Here is a 21404-nt window from a genome sequence, read left to right on the forward strand (position 1 = left end):
CTCCTTGTTACGGTAGTTTCATGAGTTCTGGTCACACCCTTACCTATTGTTCATAGAAAATTTACGACAAAGAAGGATGCCATTCAGCCATCCCATCTGTGCCGGCCGATAAAATCCTAATGCCATTTTCCAGCTCTTGGTCCATACACTTGTGCATTCTGGCACTTCAAACTTTGTTCATGTCTGTCAGCAGGTTATAACCTGAATATATTCAACCGAGGGGTGGGGACACACATCACAGCCCAGGACTACCTGTCCTCACCAGATAAGAGACATTCTTTAGGACTAGTGAGAACTCTGATTAATTGAATCCATTAGTCTGGACTGCATCGACTAGCACAGATTGAAGAATCAAATCTGCAGGTTTGTTGATCTGCGTGGCTCAGCTATTTCCCAGACTGGAGGGTTGAGATGCCAAGAATGGACTAGAGACAGTTTCGCCCCCAGGTGGCTGGTTTACTTTGTTGAACCTCCAGCTGAAAAGTTCTTTAAACTTTCGCTTCCGGAACCAGCGGAAGAAACCAGAAATCCAAGCGAAAGGATTAGAAAAATCCTTCCCGAGCGAGTGTTTTGGTTGTGCCCCGTATCCTAAAGTAAGTCAAACTTCTTTAAAATGACGGATTGTGCAGCGTGTACGTTTACTGTGATGGGACCTGTCCTCAATCTATCTGAACTGGGCATACGGTCATTCCCAGGGTCTGTTGAAACAACAGAATCAATTTTCAAACTTCTTTTTAACTTAATTTTTCAACCGACAGCGGCTGAAAAGTTCCATAGGGTCGTTTCTGCTAGAAAACTTCACAACCTGGATTGTAGATTTGGTTCATTCAGATGGTAAGAAGGTAAAGACATTTTTGGTGTCAGGAAATGATCCGTATGTAATTGGGAGAGCGGCAGTCACGTTGATACAGACATAAAGCGATAATGTGGAATCATGTGAGACCCTCTGTGTTTTGTGGAAGGAGCAATCTGTAATGTCAAGGCATTTGCACCACGGGTGCGGTGTGGTGTCCGACGTCTGTGTTAACCCACCTCCCAAGCGAGATTTTCTAGTGTCTCGTTCTGATAATAGTGATCTACTATTTTGACGTGTGAATATGTGACAAGAAATTTCAGTAGTTTTACGAATAAACACCATCTTTTTGTTTCTGATGTTCTGATGGGTAAATAATGACATTTCTCGCATTAACATCGAAAACAAAAATATATGGGGAGAGGATGAGTTTGATTGGGCATCATCTCTCTGACATTCAGGACGAGTACGAGTGCAATAAGTTCCATAAGGAGAAGGCTGGGTGAATTGCAAAGATTGGAGTTTAACTGCGTTACAAGATTAGAGAGAGAATACACGAAAGCATAGGAAATGGGAGAAAAATACAGGAGCAAGAATTCCTTCTAATTATTGTGAAGGGATCCGGAATTCAAGGATGGCACCAACTTTAAGCTAATGACAAAATTAGGAATTGGAATGTGAAACGGTTTTATTGTTAAAGAAAGAACATGTTTTAGATTCCACTTAAATATTCTGAATGAAATATTTAAAGTTTTTTCTAACATTTTTATAATTATGCATATTTTAAGTGGTTATGTTGTATCCTGTATCCACAAAGTGAGGGATGTTATTGCTGGAGATTGGAACACTTGAATTGCATCAAGTGAAGGCCCATAGACCAGATTCAAAAGAATAAAAGAGATAACAAGATAAATTAGGAACTGCTGATTAGATAACACCTAGCTTGGGCTTTAAAGACCTGAAAATTGGAGGAGTTGACCAATCAGCATTTTGTTAAACTTTGGTAGTTGAGGTTAATTTTCTACCGACCCATCAATGTGTCCTAACTCCCACGTTGGAAAAGCAACTTTTTATTGTGGTAACCGCCCTGCTGCCCTTCTATGTCAGGTTTGTGCTGTGAACCTCTGCCTGCTAGAAATTGAATTAAGACCGTCCCAAATTATTTCACATGGACCTTTACAGCTGCTGTAAAGGAAAATCATCTCATCAATCCAAGCTGAATTCAATCCAAGGTCTCAAAAGTGAATCACAGAAATTAGGAGACGATTTGACTCGTCAAGGCTGTATCAGTATTAACTTTTCCATTGGCGTTACTTACTATGTTTGCATTTTCCTCCTTTTCTCCCCATTCATTCATGTGTGCTCTCCCCAAAGGCTCATTGTCTGCTGATGCTTCATCCTGAGCTGTTTTCTTGGCAGCTTTTGCCATTGCCTTTCACTCTGAGGCAGGTCCCAAGTCTACCTCCGCCAGAGCAGGAATCAAACCCATACTGTTTGTATTATTCTGAACTATACGCTAGCCACATAGCCAACTGCACTAACTGGCCCCAGCTTTTTCCCCATAACTTTTTGTATACTTCCTTTTCAATAGCTACTTATGGAAAGTATATTTGTGTATCACTTAAATCTCCCTTTCATTATTCCAGCATGAACCTTGTGTCTAAGTTTCCTTATTACCAAATTACTAATTGGAAATAATCTTTCATTATTCTTTCTCTCATAACCTTAACTTGCAAACATCTAGTCAATGCTGCCTTAACCAAATATCTATTCAATGCTGCCTTAACCTTTTTTGTTCCTGTGAGGAAAAACCTATTTTCTGAAGACTTTCTTCATGACTATAATATCCCATTCCTATATTGTTCTAACTATTCACCACACACATTTCATGGCTCTAATAGCTTTTGCGTAATACGGTGCCAGAACTACATGCCCACACTGCAACTGTAGCCTAACTAATATCTTGTACAAGTTCAATATCACCTCCTTGCTTTCGTTTTCACTGTCGCTAAGAATAAAACCCAGAATCTTAGTTGCCCATTTTAATTAAACTCTCAACTTTGAAGACTTCTATATTGATATCTCTAAAACACTCTGTTCCTGCCAACAATTTATTAATGACAATAAAACAACACTAATCCAGATGGTCCTGCTTGCTTTGGATCAGTTAGAGTGACAGATATGAAAGAAAATAAATAATAGCCAGGATTTTTAGTATGGCGGGGTTTCCCACCTCACCACCCAAAGAGTAGATGGGGAACAGATCACTGGCGATACTGGCAGCCACGCAGCCATTTAAGATTTCAAGAAGCATTAATTGGCTGGAGATGGGACTTCTGCCCCTCGCTCAGAAGGCAGTCCTGCCTCGAAAAGCTGCCAGCTCTATCTGATTGGCCAGCAGCTCTCTAGTCCCAGCAGCATCAGACGCTGCAGTGGACAGGACTGGTATTGCAAGCAGGTCCCAGAATCTAAGTCCTGGATGTTCAGAATCTGGTAAGTGTGGGTGTATTGGGATGGGGAGGTGAGGCCCTGGGGATGGTGGACAGAGGGGACAAGGGGGTGTTGGTAGAGAGGCCAGAAGGGTGGGAGCACCCACAGAGGCAGACCTTGTTGAAGGGTATTTATAGAGGCAACCCCCCCCCCCCCCCCCCCGCCCCCCATCCCCCATCTTTCCCCTTCCCATCCGAGGTGTGAATAGCGTATCTTCTGGGTTTCCCCCTTTCCACGTGTCCCTGAACTCCTCCTACCAGGTTGAAAATTGAGGCTGGGCAGGAAATGGCCCTTAAGTGATTATTAATAAGCCTCACCAGTACTATCATAAAATTGCAGAGAGGCTGGGGTGGTTGGGAGCCCAGTGGAAAGGCCATCTGAGGAATTTTATGGACCCCCTTTTCCTGTTTGCAAACTCACTAGCGGAGGAACTTAAAATTCTGCACAATGTCTGCTGGTGTCTGGCACATCCTGAAAATTGGAGTCCGAGCGTTAGTGAAAAAAAAAGCATAAAAAATTATGTTGTTTCACTCCTTTTCCTTCAGAATTTGGAGATCTTTTGTAAAAAGCAGGATGTTTCATAATCAAATGCAGCGATTGACATAAAAATAAAAGCAAAGTACTGAGGATGCTGGATTAAAAACAGGAAATGCCCCAAAAAACTCAGCAGGTCTGGCAGCATCTGTGGCAGGAGAATCTGTGTTAAAGTTTCAAGTCCATATGACTTCAGAGCTTTGAAGATGAATCAAAACATTAACATTGTGATTGACATTGATTATTACATGGAGTTAGAATAGAATCTATAGCAACTAGAATGTGGCCGTACTGTCCAACTGATCTACACCAGTTTTGTACTCCGCACTAGCCTCCTCCCAGTCTAATTACCTTTCCCCACCCTGCTGCCATACTCCTCTCTTTCCTCCTTCCTTACATGTGTATAAAACTTCTTCCTTAGCATATCAATGCTATTTGGTTCAACCACTCCATGAGACAGCAAGTTCAACATTCTCACCACTCTGTAAGATATTCCTTATAAATTCTTCCTTTAATCTGTTAAAATCTTATATCTATGGTTCCTCGTGTTAGTTTCACCCACAAGTGGAACCAATTTCTTTATGTCTTCCCTACCGTGTGTCTCCATAAATTTGAAGATCTCTATCAGGTCTTCCCTTAACCTGCTCAGAAGGGCCCCAGTTTAATAACTTTGTATTTTCCATGTTTCATTTGCTTAAGTTTTTCCAGAGATATTGGAAGCTTTCTTTAAAATTGGCTTCTCGTTAGTGATAGTAATCCACTTGTTTCCATTTTGCAATTTAAGGAAATCATTGGCACTGTCACATGACTTCTCGTGATACAATTTGAAAACATCTGCACTGGAATGGAGCCTGTCCCTCAGTTAGGAGTCAGATCTGTGACAGGGCTGAAAGTCTGCATAACATTGAGTATAATGGCACTGCAAATGATTAAAAGAAGCCTAAAGCTCAATTTGAGATATATTATCTTTATTAGGACTCCATATTGCAACTGAAATATTAGTAGGAACTAGCAGAGACCCACAAAAACATTGCAGTTAAATTAGTATACTTATTTTAACAGTATTTCTTTAAATACAGGATTTCTAGTTATTATTTCACCAAAGACTTAAGAGAATCAAGGCTTCTCACTGAGGAAAAAACTAAATAAAGCTGTCTATGTGTACAAACAGGCTGAGGAATATAAATATAAATTTTGTCAAGAATCTGGCCTTATGACTTGCTTATATTCATAGAATATGGAAGTCTAATTGGGGATTGTTTTCTCTTGAGTTGAAAAGACAGGTTTAAATCTGATGGGCTCAGTGTTTTTGACGAATAAACACTCTATTTCCTTGAAAGCTGCCTGGTATGATTTAAGCATCGATCGTTGAAGAAAACTGCTTCCTGACCCTCAAACTTGTACTTTGTCAAAGCCTTTGTTTAGGATTCAAGTTGCATAGCAACATTATAACTGCTCCTTCCTTGAGTCTAAGTTTGTGTAATGACCTGTCCATTGGAGTTAGACTGTGTAGAAACTCTGGAGGATATTACAACTGTTATTGTCTTCTTTGTCTATAAAATCAACCCTGATGTATTCTTTAAATTCACCTGACAGCTTTTCTAAAAAAAAATTCTGTAAAATCTAGTGAATCTTTAGCACAAAAAAACAGCTTTTGAAATAATAAGCTGTATTAACTAAATCCATCATCTCATCCCCCTCCATCCCATGCCATTCTATCCTTTACATTCTATCCCATCCCTCACATTCCATCCCCACCTCGTTCCTTCCATCCCTCCCATGTCATCCCCGTTCTGTTCTTGTCATCCTCATTCTCATCACTCATGTAAACAAACTCTCCAGCCAGGTTAACTTTGCTTTTGGGCTCCCCTTACCTTCTGTTTTACTTCTCCACCAACCCCAGCCCCCCTCCCCACCGCTGCCATCAAATGTTGATAGCCACATACACGTCACGCCCGTCAGTCCTTCACACGCCCCATTTTTCTCTGCACACGCCAAGTGTCACCTACCAAATAAACTCACCAGCGGAAGCAGCCCTTAAACTGACCAATGAGAGCAATCCAGGCAGACAAAACCTAACAATTATTATAGATAAGATTCTCTAACTTTTTTTTCCACCCTTTTCTGATTTTTACCCAGGCTGGCTCCTTTTTGACTTGGAAGACAGTAGGAGACATGCTTCCCGGTGCCTACCATTGTTGCCTTATGTCAGGCTGTACCAAGCATGACTCTCCCTTCAATTTTCTATTTTTCTCTCCCTTACTTTCTGCAGATACCTATGGCCTCCACTCAGAGCCTTCATGCAGCATCAGCGGCTTATCATATGAGAAATTATAGGCACAATGCTGCATCCTATTTCTCTGTGCCCCAGTCTATTGGAACTCTGTACCACATTCAACTTTTATTAATTTAAAAATCTATTACTTGAGTTTTCACTGTGCAGTGCACTCTTATTCTAAGTCGAGCCAGAGTATTTAGCATAAGACATGGAACAAAATTCCGCTGAAACAATTAATCCTACTCTTCTACAATGTAGAATCTGTTCAATCGTAAACTATATCCATTCATTTTATCTCTCAAAGATCTGCATCAATTTTTCTGATAATCCAAATGTTAAAAGTAAATTCCAAAACATTTAGCTTTTCACACATTTTCACAATCCAGTCCTGGCTTGTTTCCCTCTTCAGTTTAAATGTCACTTGGTTCAGTTGAATTATTATTGTCTTTGAGTCAGGAAGCTGTGGGTTAAACAGCTTGGGGCTCCACCCCAAGCATTGAATACATAACCTACTTCATTGTATTACTGAGGAGGTGCTAGATTGTCAGTGGAAATATCTTTCAGATGAGAAATTAGGCTGAAGCACTATTTGCTTGCTTATGTGGACATAAAAAGGTCTCCTGTCACTTTTCCGCAGATAATGAGTTCTTCCAGCCAAAACATAGTCATTCATCTCCCTGCTGTGTCTGTGACTTTGCTGCATAAAAATCGGCTGCTACAGCGCATACAAAACAACAGACTACACCGCAGATAAAAATAATTGGCCTTGAAGCAGCTTGGCATGCCCTGAATTCTGAAACGTTCTATTTAAATGCAAGTTTTTCTTCTTCACTGCCCCAGTAGTAAAGGACTGTTAGGTCCTATAAAATATTTGATCATCTCCCTTATTCTTTGAATTATCAACTTCAGTAATAAAAACAGATAGTGCTGGAAAAACTCAGCAGATCTAGCAACGTGACTGTTCAAGAAGAGCCACATTCGACTTGAAACATTAACTATGAGCAGCATATTCCGGTCGGCGAGCGGGGGCAGGGCCCACTTGCCAACGTGTAAAATGACGCGGGGGTACGTCGGGCGTGCGTTCTGACTTCACCCCACGTCATTTAGATTCTCAGTTCCCGCCTGTCAATGGCCTTTTAAGGCCATTAAAAAACTAATTAAGGTTGTTAATGGACCTGTCCATCCAACCTTAAGGTTGGCTTGCAGGCCGGGAGCCCTGGCGGGCTTCGGAAAAAACATGAAACCTCATCCCCGGGCGGGATGAGTTTTCATGAGGGTGTTTAAATTTTTATGAAATGTTTCAATAAAAGTTATGTACATGTCCCAACTCATGTGACACTGTCACATGAGGGAACAGGGCAGGGAAATTTTTTTATCACCTTTATTTAAAATTTTCAATTGGAGTCGATCTCCCTGAGGCAGCACTTTGCACACAGCACTTCCTGACGGATGTCATGCTGGGTGGGCATAAATCGGCCCGCCCACATAAAATGGTGTCATCCCTGCAACTGTGGGCGCTGATCGGAAGGCCACCCGTCCATGCCCGCTCCCACATTCCCCCCCCCCACCAACAAGGGGAAAATGTTCCCTATATTTCTCACTCCACATGGGGAGAGAAGCTTCTATTGTCTTCTCAAGTGAAGCTCTTAGTTTTTTTAAGTTGTATCCTCTGATTTTGTGACTCAGTATAGCCTACTAACAATTATATTATCTATGGCCTCTGAGCATTTTTAAAGTCATTGTTCTCTGAAGCATTTTTCCAGTGAAAACCATATCAGCTTAATGAGTTTCCTCATAATTTAGAGCTCTAGAATCCAGAATCATCCATGCCATTGTTCTCCATGCCATCTCCACACATTACAAATATGCCACTCCTAATGAACTATGTATGGCTAGAATGACTACTTTTGAGTTACAGTTAAGGTTATTGACTTATTATCATTAATATCTACCCAGATACTGCAATATTCACTGCCGGGTAACAAGTCATGTTGTGTGTGCTTAGTGTAGAAACTCATGCATTTATTGCAGGATGTTGTGCCATTTCAAATCAATTCCCTATTTATATATGGTGCTCTCAAAATATAACCAAACATTTGATTCACTTCTTTGATAGTGACTTCACATTGACTAGAAACTTTAAATGAATGATTAATATTTTGATCATATACCTATTCCTTTCTCCACTTTTCCTAACTCCTGCTGGTTAATTCATGGAAAATGTTATACAGGTTTATGGCAGCAGGAGTAACCACTTAATTTCTTGGTAAGTTTTTACCCTCTCTAATTACTTTCTAAAAGATTATTCTGCTTATTGTGATCCTTTTCAGATAATGATCAGAGTGACAAATTTGTTATGTGTTTAAAACTGCCATCATTTGGAATTGATCTCAGGTCATCCTGCTGATTGGGATACAAAAATCTCCGCCACTTAGATAACCGCATTCAGCAATAATTCTAAACCATAGAAGAGAGAAACATTTATGTGCCAGTCTGTGTAAACACTGTAAGCTGGGGTATTATCATTAGCAATTTCACTTAAGCTTGGAAAATGTGATTCAAACCACCAGATTGACCCTATTTAAGTTCGGCCAGGATTATAAACCATATAAATTTGGATTCTTGTGAGTCAGTTACAAGGCTGTATATGTAATATGGGATTCAGGTTATATCACAAACCTTCTGCATGAAACTCATAAAATTTAAAATTGTCACTTAAACCCTGAGTTTAGATTGCAACTTCTTACTCTTTTCTAGCTGTCTTTATAATAGTCACAATGAAGAACTACCATTCAGAAAGAGACTTGGAAAGCTAGGTTTTTTTCATTAGTGCCAAGAAAGTTGGAGGGTTTGATATCATACAGGTTTTTTTAAATTGAGAGGTTTTAATAGAGTAAATAGTAATTGTCTCAGGACAGGACTAAAGTCAAATGACCCAAATTATGAGGAATGAAATTCAACATAAAGAAATGTAACATCATGCAAATCAGTAATACTCAATGTCCATCAGTACCCAACTACACACTGCATGATTCCCTTTTGAAGCCACTAAAGAATGCTGTTACTTAGGAATTCACATCCAAAACCATTTAAATTCAACACTTAGCCTCCAAGCCATCCAAAACGTTTGGGTTCATGAAACAGAACTTCCATCACTCTTCAACAATATTAAAGGAAATACTGCACCAGACATCGGTTAGACCACACTTAGATTAGATTGAAGGAAAGAGAGAACAAAGAGTAAGGAAACATGGCAGGCGTAAACATGATTAGAACTATTTGCTTGGGTGGAGGGTAAATGCTGACACACAATTTGGCTAAATAGGCTGTTTTGTGTTAACTTGTATGTAAAAGCTGGCAATAACCTGCAATAAAATAGCTAAGAGGAGAATTTCATAGGAACACCTCGATGTTCAGAAAACAATGCCAATGCTTACTGTCTCTATTGCTGTTGGTATCAGTTGTGTTTATAGATATAAAATTTTAACTGAGTACTTTATTCCATTTCCACAACTGCTATTTTCCATAGCACTGGTCCAGGCTGCTAGGCAGTTCCGTGATGTTTACAGTTTCGGATTAGAAATGGTAACATTGTGACTGCAAGTTCTCAGTATATAATGTGACATGAATAAATGTACCACGTACAGCTTTACTGTTAGACTGCCATCCTGAAATGATCTAAATGATCCATTACAATACCTAAACGTGACACCATCAAACAAGCATTAACTAGTGCTGAAATAAAAACAAAAAACTGCGGATGCTGGAAATCCAAAACAGAAACTGAATTACCTGGAAAAACTCAGCAGGTCTGGCAGCATCGGCAGAGAAGAAAAGAGTTGACGTTTCGAGTGCTGGTTGCCACAGAGCATTCTGATTACCCAGAGTCTCCACCGCACCCCCCCCCCACCCCACCCCGGACACACACACAAACACATACACCTACTCACACACCTAGATTCACACACTTCAAAGTTCTTCCTACACCCCTAGGGGAGATGTAATATTGCTGAAAATATCTGCTACCACGTTTCTTCCGGGCAGCAATTTCAAACCAAAAAATCCAGAAACATGAGTTAAATGGAAGACTTGAGTTAGGGTATAGATATCTCCATGAAAGAAGGGTGAAGAGAAGCATATAGATTATTACATTTTTGTATTTTTTATGCTGGAAATATTACTTGAATTTCAATTAAAAACTCCAATAAGTTGAACTTCTGTCCTCTAAGAACGAGATGTATTTCTATGTGCCCAATCTCTAAATAAGTGTAGCAGAATTCTAGGGTTGAATGGAGCACCCTTTGCCATTACATTCTGGTTGTCATGTGACCCCTCGCCTTCAGCAGGCAGGCATTTATTATCTGACTGAGGCACAACTGAAGAAGCAGCAAGCAGTTTATTTAGTATTAAACTGATTAATGTAAAATGTTAAACAAAAACAAAAATACCTGGAAAAACTCAGGTCTGACAGCATCTGCGGAGAGGAACATGTTTTGAGTCCGTATGACTCTTCATCAGAACTAAGAAATATAGAAATGGGGTGGAATATAAGCTGGTTGAAGGGGGGTGGGACAGGTAGTGCTGGATAGAGGGCCAGTGATAGGTGGAGGCAAAGAAGAGATTGCCAAAGATGTCATAGACAAAAGGACAAAGGGGTGTTGACAGCGGTGATATTAGCTGAGGAACGTGCTAATGATGACATTAAGGGTAGAAAGCAGGACGGGCAAGTGACAGATAGCCTTAGTGGGGGTGGGGTGGCGGGGGCGGGGGGGATGGTGAAAGGATTGAAATAGGCTGAAAGGTAGAGATAACACAATGAATGGGAATACATTTAAATAATGGAAATAGATGGGAAAAGAAAAATATATATATATATAAAAAAAATTATAAATTATTGGAAAAAGGTGATAGGAAAGGGGATGGGGATGGAGCAAAGAGTTCATGATCTAAAGTTGTTGAACTCAATATTAAGTCCGGAAGTGACTTAATGTAAATGTTAATGTTTAAGGTAAAGTGTTATGTCTTTTGTTTCCCAGAAGTTTGAAACAACTACACTTTTAGGCTCAAATGCAAGAGCTTTATCAAATGTATTTCTCAGGTCAGACCATGTGTTACAGAACTGATACATTGTTAATTTGATACAGAGACTGTAGTTCGGTCATGAGTTGATGTGGCACTCTGGATACTTCTGTATACATAGGCATGAACATATATTTCCTAAATCATATTGTAATAATATAACAATATAACATAAGATGCTTGTGCAAAGTAATTTACAAACTTGCCATCCTTCCTGAAGCAACAAGCTATCAAAGACCCTTCTTCTGTCTTATCTTTAAGATAACATTGATTCTTGGAACATGATACTTATATGATGAAAAACTGACACATACTGATGTATAGTTCAGTTTCCTTGCTAGGGTTAAACTGATTGCCTGCTGGCATATAGTCCAATATAGATATATTATTTAGTCTTTTGAGACGATGGTGAACACTGAAAAACTGTATCCTAACCATATTAGATCAATTGCCAGTCGCAATATTAAAGCACAGACAATACTATCAAGTGTACATGCTCTAGTTCACCAGGTTCAAACTGAACACCATAACATATGAACATAATTCAAGTCGGTATTGTTAAAATAGGTCTCCATCAAAGTGCAGTGACAGCGAAACTACACAAGGCAAGGACCGGGATTTTCCGGCCCTGTCATAGCAGGACCTGCCGCAGGAGTTTCAGTGGTCCAACCAAAGGGACGTTGACTTTGGTGGGACCAAACAATCCCGGTGATGGGTGGGCCGGAAAATCCCACCTCCTTCTGAACTACACCTCTTTGCCATGTCCTGAGGTGCAAATATTTACTGGGCAATCTGCAAAAACAATCAGCAAAAAATAATAATACTGCAGCATCTCCTGATAGCCAAGAAGAAATCCAAAAAGAAACAAAAATGTTTAAGTCTCTCGTGAAGAGATCTGAATAAGGTACACTGGAGACAAGACTTAAATGTTTAAATTTCAGTTGGGAGCATTATACTCCATGTAGTAGAAATTTGTCTGGGCCTGTTTTTGTGTTCAGAATTAGCACTGTAGAATATGTGTCCCAAAAATGCGGACCAACACTGGTGCAAAATCATACTTAGGGTCTCGTTATATTAATTTAGGTTTTTGCTCGTGCTCCCTTGTCCCTTTTTAATCTATCTAATTCCGCAGCCTAAATCCATGGATCGAGACTAATGGTGTCATTATTTTAAAGAACTCAAACAAATCTCATTAATGGCTACACTATTGTTAAGTAAAAATGTACAAATTTTAAATTAGCATTGGAACTGAAGGTACATATTAATTGTGGTCCTCCTCTGAATCTTTCCCAGTGTCTTATTATCACCCATCATTTAAGAGTGCAAAACTGAGCGTAGTATTTTAGATGAGACCTGACCAAGCTTATCCAAAACGGTACTGCCCATTAATTTACTGCAAAATACTTCTTGATAAACAGGCAGGCAATATGTCACAATCACTAATCCTAAGAAGTAGAATCCTTCAGTATGTGAATCATTGTACTGTGACACAGAGTAAAAGGCTTTCAGAAACCACTGTTATTGTCAGAAACAAATACATACTAAATTAAAACAACCCCATGAAGTTTCTATTAACACAAAATTTTAAAAATGATTTCAAGACTCTGGGCAGAATTTTGCCCTTGATGGGTGGGCCCCAGCAGCTCAGTGCGGGCAGGCAGCTGATCGCCACCACTGAAATGGGGCCCGCTGCCATTTTAAGTGGGCGGGAGGGGGGAAGGGGAGGGATTCCCCAACTGTCAAAGTGTGCTCTTTCGCGCATGTGCCTCAGGGAGAGCACTGAACGTTGAAAAATAGAAAAATAAAAAAATTATTAACATGTTCCCCTCATGTGACAATGTCACACGAGATGGGACATGTTAATAAATATCACAGAAACTTTATTAAAGTTCTTTAAAACCGACATGAAACCTCATCCTGCCAGTGGATGAGGTTTCATGTTTTCTCGGAAGCACGCTGGGCTCCTGGCCTGCACACAGCCTTAAGGTTGGACGGGCAGGGTGTTTAATTGATTTAACTACCCTGTTAATGGCCTCAATTAGCCATTGACAGGTCAGCAGGCAGACAGCTGATCGCGCTGTGCCCCCACCTTCCTGAATATTTAAATGGGTCGGGCGGATGTCGGGGGTTTCCCCCGACGTCATCCCGCATCATTTTCCCGTCAGCGAGCGGGCCCCGTCCCCAGCTCGCCAACGGAAAAATTCTGCCCTCTGGGTTCAAAGAATTATTAGAAAATAACAGAGCTGTAAAGTTCATGATGATATCTAAACTTTTCGATCTTAATGCTTTAATCACTGCCGGTATCTGCATTGCTATTTTTTTTGATAACAAGGGCATCCAAAGAGGAAGTTTCCATCTGGATTGATTTGAGCCATTGTCCAGAAACTGTCTCCCTTGGGATAACACCCAGTTCAGTTATGACATGCTGATTATAAATGTGAAAGGGAAATCATGTTCAACCAATTTATTGGAGTTCTTTGAAGGAGTAACATGTACTGTGGATAAAGGGGACCCTGTAGATGTGCTGTACTTGGATTTCCAAAAGGCATTTGATAAGTTGCCATATCAAAGGTTATTGTGGAAAATAAAAGCTCATGGTGTAGTAGGTAACATATATTAGCATGAATAGAAGATTGGCTGGCTGGCAGAAGAACAGAGTATGCATAAATGATTGGCAAGATGTGATGAGTGGAGTCCCTCAGGGGTCTGTGCTGGGGCCTCAATTTTTTACAATTTATATAGTGACTTAGATGAGGTATCAGGAAGATATAATAATTTTCATAATGGTATTGGAATTTATTGTAATATAGAGTAATAGTGGGGTCTGTGTATGTGTGTGTGTTGAATTAAAGGCAGCTGGTCTGAAGGCTTTGATGTAATAGAAGATAAGCTAGGTTTGAAATGTTAAGTAGGTAAACAATGGGGGAAGTTTTAGGATGCAAGGTGTAAAGGGAATAATTGCATTTTTGAATAAAGCAGACTAGACTGAATTCAAAAGAGGGAGTGAAATATTACACTTAGCCAGGAGAAATTAAGAAACAGTGTGTTTATTTTTGCCAAAGATTATGGGTAAATTTGGTACTATGACAGATTTAATATTAGAGGGGTAAAAGTCCAAAGACATAGTGAAACAATTGGAATTTGCATTCAAAGGGGAAAATATGTATAAAGGAGTGAAGGTTGTGTGTAAGAGCAGGCACTGTAAGATCTAAAACAAGTGTGAAAAGCCAACAGCATCTAAGCCTCTAGCTGCTGTCTACAGAGAACTGAAGTTAAGAGACTACCTCTCGAACATTATGTGCAGTTTTGGTCTCCTAATTTAAGGAAGGATGTAAATGTGTTGGAGGCGATTCAGAGGAGGTTTACTAGATTAATACCTGGAATGAGCAGGTTGACTTATGAGGAAAGGTTAGACAGACTGGATTTGTTTCCACTGAAGCTTAGAAGAGTGAGGGGGCGACTTGATTGAAGTACAAAAGATTCTGAATGGTATTGACAGGTGGATGTGGAAAGGATGCTTCCTCTTGTGGGTGAGTCCGGAATTGGTGGCATTGTTTTAAAATTAAGGGTCACCCTTTTTAGGACAGAGATGAAGAGAGTTTTTTCTCTCAGACGGTTGAGCGACTTTGGAACTCTCTTCCTCAGAAGGCGATGGAGGCGGGGTCATTGAATATTTTTAAGGCAGAGGCAGATAGATTCCTGTTAGCCAAGGGAATCAAAGGTTATCGGGAGTAGATAGGAATGTGGAATTCAAAACACAAGCAGATCAGCCATGATCTTACTGAATGTCGGAGCAGGCTCGAGGGGCAGAATAGCTTACTTCTTCTATTTCATATGTTCGTAAACAAGAGCATTGCATTTTACATTTCAAGGGGAGATGGTGGTATAGTGGTAATGTCACTGGACTAATAATCCAGAGGTCAAGACTAATGCTCTGGGGACATGGGTTCAAATCCTAACATAGCAGCTGGTGTCTGGAATTAAAAGCTAGTTTCACCTAACAGTGACCATGAAACCATTGTTGTAACGACCCATCTGCTTCACTAATGCCCTTTAGGGAAGGAAATCTGCCATCTTTACCTGGTCTAGCCTGCAGGCCACACAGAATGTGGTTAACTCTCAACTGTCCTCTGAAATAGCCCAGCAAGCCACTCCATTCAAGGGCAATTAGGGATGGGCAACAAATGCTTGCCTTGCCAGCGATGTTCACATCTGATGCAGAATAAATTTAAAAGAACATTTAAGCAATCATGGTCCCATTTGTTGATTAGATTCTTTGGAGGTTGTATGTGATTTGTAACTTTGCAGTGCAAGTACACAATGTGTAAAGGCTTTGGAGTGGTGCAGGAGGTGAAGCCTTTAAACCTGACTTAATTACATTGTACAGGATTATCAATAGAAATGTACGCAATAGGAAGCCAACATGTAACTTTCTCACCATGTACAGAGATCAGTTTCCGTGGCTGATGTAGAACCAGTTGTACCTCATTGGCGCAGCCTCTGTAGAAAAACCAGCAATAAGCAGGGTGGGGTTATGGCAGTGATTTTGCCATATCTGTCTTTTTCGTGTTTATATCTTTGGTCCTATGAATTTTCTATTTGTCTACTTCTGTTTATTTTGAAGGTTGTTGATTATTAATCATTCTGCTCTAGATCATGCACCATTCTTTGATTTTTGCCCCAGATTTTGCTGTAGCTAATAATGACAAGGCTGTCAGCTCTTGCTGTTCCTACTGGATAAAACTGATAGCAACTTCTAACAGCTGCTCATGCACAGTTAAAGGCAGAAATGCAGAAGTTTCTGTCAGTGATACCCTGCTACTCCACAGATGCACTGTTGCAATCTTCTCCAATGGAATGTGCACAGAGATCACTGTGAAAGTAACTACCCATTATTCTAATTTTCAAGATAAATGAAAAGATTAAGCCTTCTATAATTGGGAATAACTGAGTTTTAAAGGCAAATTAAGTGATAGTTATTATTGAGCAACCTCCCTGGCCCTGAAAAATCAATTTCATGCATGGAATCTCATTCCCTCAGAAGAATATTGTGAATTTTAAAATAATAAAAACAAAAATAATTTTAAATGGTCTTTCCATTCCCTTGTGTCATTCCATTAAACCATGTGTATGACAAATCCTTGTTCCACTTTCTGTACAATGGTTTAAATGCAATTTATATTTCCTTTTTTTTTTGTTTTCCAGTCTGCGTGTGTCATTGAGGATTCTTCAGTCTGATTTGTTGAAGAGCTTCCTTGCTGCTTGTGTTCCAAAAGAAACCATGGTTCCCTGTAGAGGTATCAAATTCAAACAGATACCAGATGACTGAAGGTCTCTTCTGACATACCCTCTAAAAGTCTGTGGACAATTGTATGCAAGGTGAATGGTGAAAGCCATTCCTTTGGTGCTCACAGCAAAATCCAGGCCAAGATACCAATTTTTGAAAAATAGCTTCCTTTTTTTTTGGCAGTTTTATATAACTTCAGACGAATATGTAACTTTTCATAAGTGCTCTCATGTGATCTTACGCACTCCTTATTCCTCTGTGTTCAACTCCACCTCTCCCAGCTGATTAGAATAAAAGTCCTGTCATTGGCCTTTCATCTTCCCATCCTTTTCCTGTTCTTAATGCCAAATTTCCTGAAACAAGGCTAAATTCATTAAAAAGAAACCTGCCTGCACTCGCTTGTCTGATAAAAGAATATTGTAAACATTTAACAACATAGTCTGAGAAATCGGAGAACTTGAGCACTTTGAAGTGTTATGTACTTGCTGACGGGAGGGTTGGGGGGGTGCAATGGTAATATTTGTTGATTTTTTTTATCATCCTTGTACTTATAATGATAACTCAGCACACAAGCTCATCCGTATTCTGGCTGTGAGCTCACACAAGCAATCTTTCCTTGTCAACATTCGTCACTGAACTTCTCCAAATGCCATAAAAGGTATCAAGTGCTGGTCCAGATCAGGCAGGTGGCTGGAATCCATGAAGAGCTCTTTCTTCTTTCTCCAGTTCTTTTCTCAGTGCCTTGTGTCTTCACAACTTCTCGAACTAGCCAAGAATGTCAGACCAGAGTCATCCTTGGGAGTTCCCCAGCATCTATCTGCACTGAGGCCTTCCAAAATTTGTTACTTTATACCCATTTACAAGGGTGGACCTGGATGTTATAATTATGAGGGCCTTATTGTCCAGTAAACATTCTCCTTAATACAGAATGCCCAATAGTTTGCTGAGTTCTTTGTCTAAAGCATGGAGTAAGAGCCCACTCTAATATTATCCATGAAGAGGAAATCATGCCTGGCAAATTTATTAGAATTCTTTGAGGAGGTAACAAGCAGGGTAGATAAAGGGGAAGCAGTAGATATAATATATTTGGATTTCCAAAAGTCGTTTGATAAGCTACTGCACATAAGGCTACTTAATAAGAGAGCCCATGGTGTTGGGGGTAGTATATTAGCATAGACTGGCTAACTAATAGAAGACAGAGATAAGGGGGGCATTTTCAGGATAGCAACCTGTGACTAGTGGAATGCCACAGATATCAGTGCTGGGGCCACAAATATTTACAACATATATTAATAACTTGGATGAGGGGAGTGAATGTACTATCACCAAGTTTGTCGTTGGAGAGGCTTGGAAAAAAGGAGAAAACTTGGGTGTATTTTTTTGAACTGTTGTAGTTCTTTCTTGTTTGGCCAGTTCTCTCCCTTGTATTTGCCAAGGCTCCAATTTTAGAAATGTCCAAGTGTGCATTTGGTGAAGCACTATACTACATGATTTAGAAAATTCCAGAAAAATTGAATCCTGTAGCCCACCACACTGTGATCTCAGCACTTGCACACTCCAGGCGCCACATGTATAGTGCACCACAGTGCAGCCTACTTCATGTCTACAGACCAGGACTGCTCCAGGCAATAGATGAAAGCAAAAATAGAAAGCAAAGAATTTCAGCAGCCCCCAAATTTAGTGATGCCTCTCTGGGGTGCCTGCTGCATGAAGTGGAAGGCTACCACAATGCCCTCTTTCCCCGCACTGGCCAGCAGGAGGTCCACCAGAATCACCAATCTGGCCTGGGAGGCAGAGGCAGAGGCAGTGGCAGAGGCGGTTAGCATCACCTGAGTACAGAGGTAGTCAGCCATCCAATGCAGGAAGAGGATGAGTGATCTCATCTATTCTGCCAGGGAAGCCGATCATCACATCATTCTCAACTCACACACTCCTAAACCCATCACACATCCACAGGGATCTCGGACCTCAAGGGACAATACCACTAACTCTCTCATATACCCTCACATCGCCATCAGGCTCATGTCCTCTGGAGTCCACGTCCTCATCCTGTCCATGGCTCCGCTTACCTCACAAACATTCAACACAGTGCCCTGTGTCCTGCTCATACTCCCTCCATCTGTCTTCATGCTTTCAGGCAGGAGAAGCTGGCCCACAACAGCAGGGAGAGGTCCCAGAATGGGAGTGGAGTGGCCTTTGAGGAGCATGCCATCGTGCTGACTGGTGAGGTCCGCGGCGAACACCCATGTGAGGATCTTGCACCACATCACCCCTCTGTCATTGCAACTGTGCATGCTTTCTCTCCTTTTGACTCTGCTGCTATGCACTAATTGTCTCTGGTTCACAGGGACTCTGCCAAGCAACCAATGCCCTCAGCCAGGCAGTCCATCCAGGTCCTCACCTCTAGCCAAGAGGACACCACCTCCATTGAAGGGCTGGAAATAAGCAGCCTGGAAAACACTTACCCACACCCCCAGCCAGCGCAGAGACACACAACTCAGTGGGGCCTAGATCTAGAGTAGGCTCGGGTTCACAACCTGGTGGTCACTGGACAGAGGAGGCATGTTCAGCTGAGCTCCCCGGCACTCAGGGGACTACTGAGGAAGAGGCATCTGTGAGGTCCGAGTCAGATGACGAGCCTCTGGATTCAGTCTCCCAACTGGTTATAGAGAGTCAGCAGAAGGCGGGGGAACATCACAGAGCTGTCAGAAGCCCTCAGCGAAGTGGCATATGAGTCAGAGCAACGTGTCAGTCTGCTTTCTGATGAAACGGTGCCCACATGTGCATGCATGGAGGTCTCCATGGAAAGGATGGCAGATGCCATGTAGAGCCTAGTCCAGCAAAATGCGGAGATGTGTGCAGACCTCCACACTGTTGTGATAGCCATGGGTGACTTCCTTCAGTGGCAACGCATGGGGAGAATGGGCCACCTCGATGTCCCTCCAGGTGCTCCTTCCCCTCAAGGAGTGAGGCCAGGCTTCCAGAGGAGTGGCAGCTGGACACCCCTGGGTCATCCACTCTGAGGCTGTTTGCTCCCTCCGAGCCCCCTTTGCCTGTGACCCCTCAACCTCATCCTCTGTCATCGCAGAGGGAGCAGCTGGCCCACAGGAAGACAGCCAAAGCAAGCCGGGGCCCTCAAGCCTTCGGGTCTCCACAGGACTCATGCTAAAATCATCAGAGGCAACAGGGCCAACCTGTTCAGATAGCTCAGGCTATCTCCACCCTTGCTGCGGATGTCGGGGAAACAGCAAGAAAAAGTTAAAAACAAAAAACTGCGATCTGTTGAAGGGTCATGAGGACTCAAAATGTCAACTTTGCTCTTCTCCACCGATGCTACCAGACCTGCTGAGTTTTTCCAGGTATTTCTGTTTTTGTTCAGCAAGAAAAAGTGTTAGGCCGAGAAAAGTTAAGAAATTCTAATCACAAGTGGTTGCACGATAAACACATTTTGTCACTTTATAATCTGGAAATATATTGACTTTCACTGAATAATGTGTAATGTTATCTTTCAGCTTCATTGACAGGCTTCAGAAGTTCTCCCATTGCATGCTACACACTATCAGTTCAGCTGCATGCAGCCAGACCACAAGTGATTATGGAGGGAGAAGTGCATGTGTGGCAGGACCTTTCAGAACCTTGTGCAAGCACTCTCCCACACACGCGGAGCCTTTATTCACCATATCTATCTCCCTGCGCAAAACATTTTTAATGCTGCTTGCTGGGGTTCTCTTTCAGTTGTCCATCTGAGCTGACTGCATCTTCACCCACCCGCTGATCACACTCCCATGCAGCACCTTTGCCCATCCAACATGAGGCTCTGCTCACTTTTGATTTTGACAACCATGGTTGTGGTGAAGTATACTATTGGCTCCCCCATCCTTTCCCCTCCGCCAGTCACCCATGTCCTTTTCCCCCATTGCTGTGGACCCCACTGGCATCTCCTTCCACCTCCCCATAGTCACCTGCAACCTGAAACCTTGTCTTTCTGGGATGTCCAGGTGAACTTGCACGTTCCCTACCTTCCTAAGAATCCCACTCCCATCCACATTGACCTCCCTGACCATCTCCCTCCCAGCCTCAGGTTCAGTGTCTGTCTCCAAATCCCCAGCAATCACCCTCGCCATCCGTTCTACTGCCACCGATGCACCCTTGCCCTCCCACCTTACCGGCTCCTTCTGCCCCCTCTCTCACTCACCATTCCCTCCTACCATGCACACCATCAGTTCGCTCCCCAGGAGGCAGTCACTGGCTCCACAGATCCCTCCCTTGCATGTTCACCTGGATATCAAACCACCCCCCAACCTCCCATAGGGCTCTGGCATCATCAGCGAGACCCTAACAATAAGTCCCGACTTCTGCACATCGCACTTGTCCAGATGTGTTCTGGGCCGGTGTGTTTTCCCGCCGATGTAACAGTAAATCAGATGGGGCGGGATAGGGGTGGAAGATTCCAGTTGGGCCTTACTTTGCATTCCATTACCGGGATGCAAATTTGGTTCATGCTGGCCTCCAGCGGGATTCGCATTCCGCCATGGCAGGCATCATCAGATGATCCCACTGTGCTTTCACACTGGTGTGAAACCAATTTCTGTCCCTACTGTTGGATTGTTCCCCCCACCCGCCATGACATCCGTCGCCAACAGGACTGGGTGATTCCCCCCTTAGACTTTAATTTAGAGGATTTATCACCTGTATAACCAGTTGATTGTAGAAACAGATAAAAGCAAAATACTACGGATGCTGGAAATCTAGAACAAAAACAAAAATACCTGGAAAAACTCAGCAGGTCTGACAGCATCTGTGGAGAGGGATACAGTTGACGCTTTGAGTCCATATGACTCTTCATCAGAACTAAGACATATAGAAATGAGATGAAATATAAGCTGATAGAAGGGGGTGGAACAGGAGAGCTGGATAGAGGGCCAGTGATAGGTGGAGGCCAA

The 21404-nt window shown here is 41.8% G+C and overlaps 1 protein-coding gene across 7 annotated transcripts in view; it reads left to right on the forward strand.

The window, feature by feature from the left end:
• The first annotated feature begins 256 nt into the window (after positions 1 to 256).
• sytl4 (synaptotagmin-like 4) overlaps positions 257 to 21404 on the forward strand; it is a 93867-nt gene continuing 72719 nt past the window's right edge. For 4 of the 7 annotated variants that reach the window (XM_041195527.1, XM_041195529.1, XM_041195526.1 and 1 more), the window contains exon 1: positions 257 to 593. The gene's annotated coding sequence lies outside the window, so the exon portion shown is untranslated. Of the gene's footprint in view, positions 594 to 16379; positions 16472 to 21404 lie in introns of all 7 variants that reach the window. The other 3 variants (XM_041195528.1, XM_041195530.1, XM_041195533.1) reach the window with 2 other exon arrangements.

Source organism: Carcharodon carcharias, chromosome 9, assembly GCF_017639515.1.
Source record: "Carcharodon carcharias isolate sCarCar2 chromosome 9, sCarCar2.pri, whole genome shotgun sequence".
Lineage (NCBI taxonomy): Eukaryota > Metazoa > Chordata > Chondrichthyes > Lamniformes > Lamnidae > Carcharodon > Carcharodon carcharias.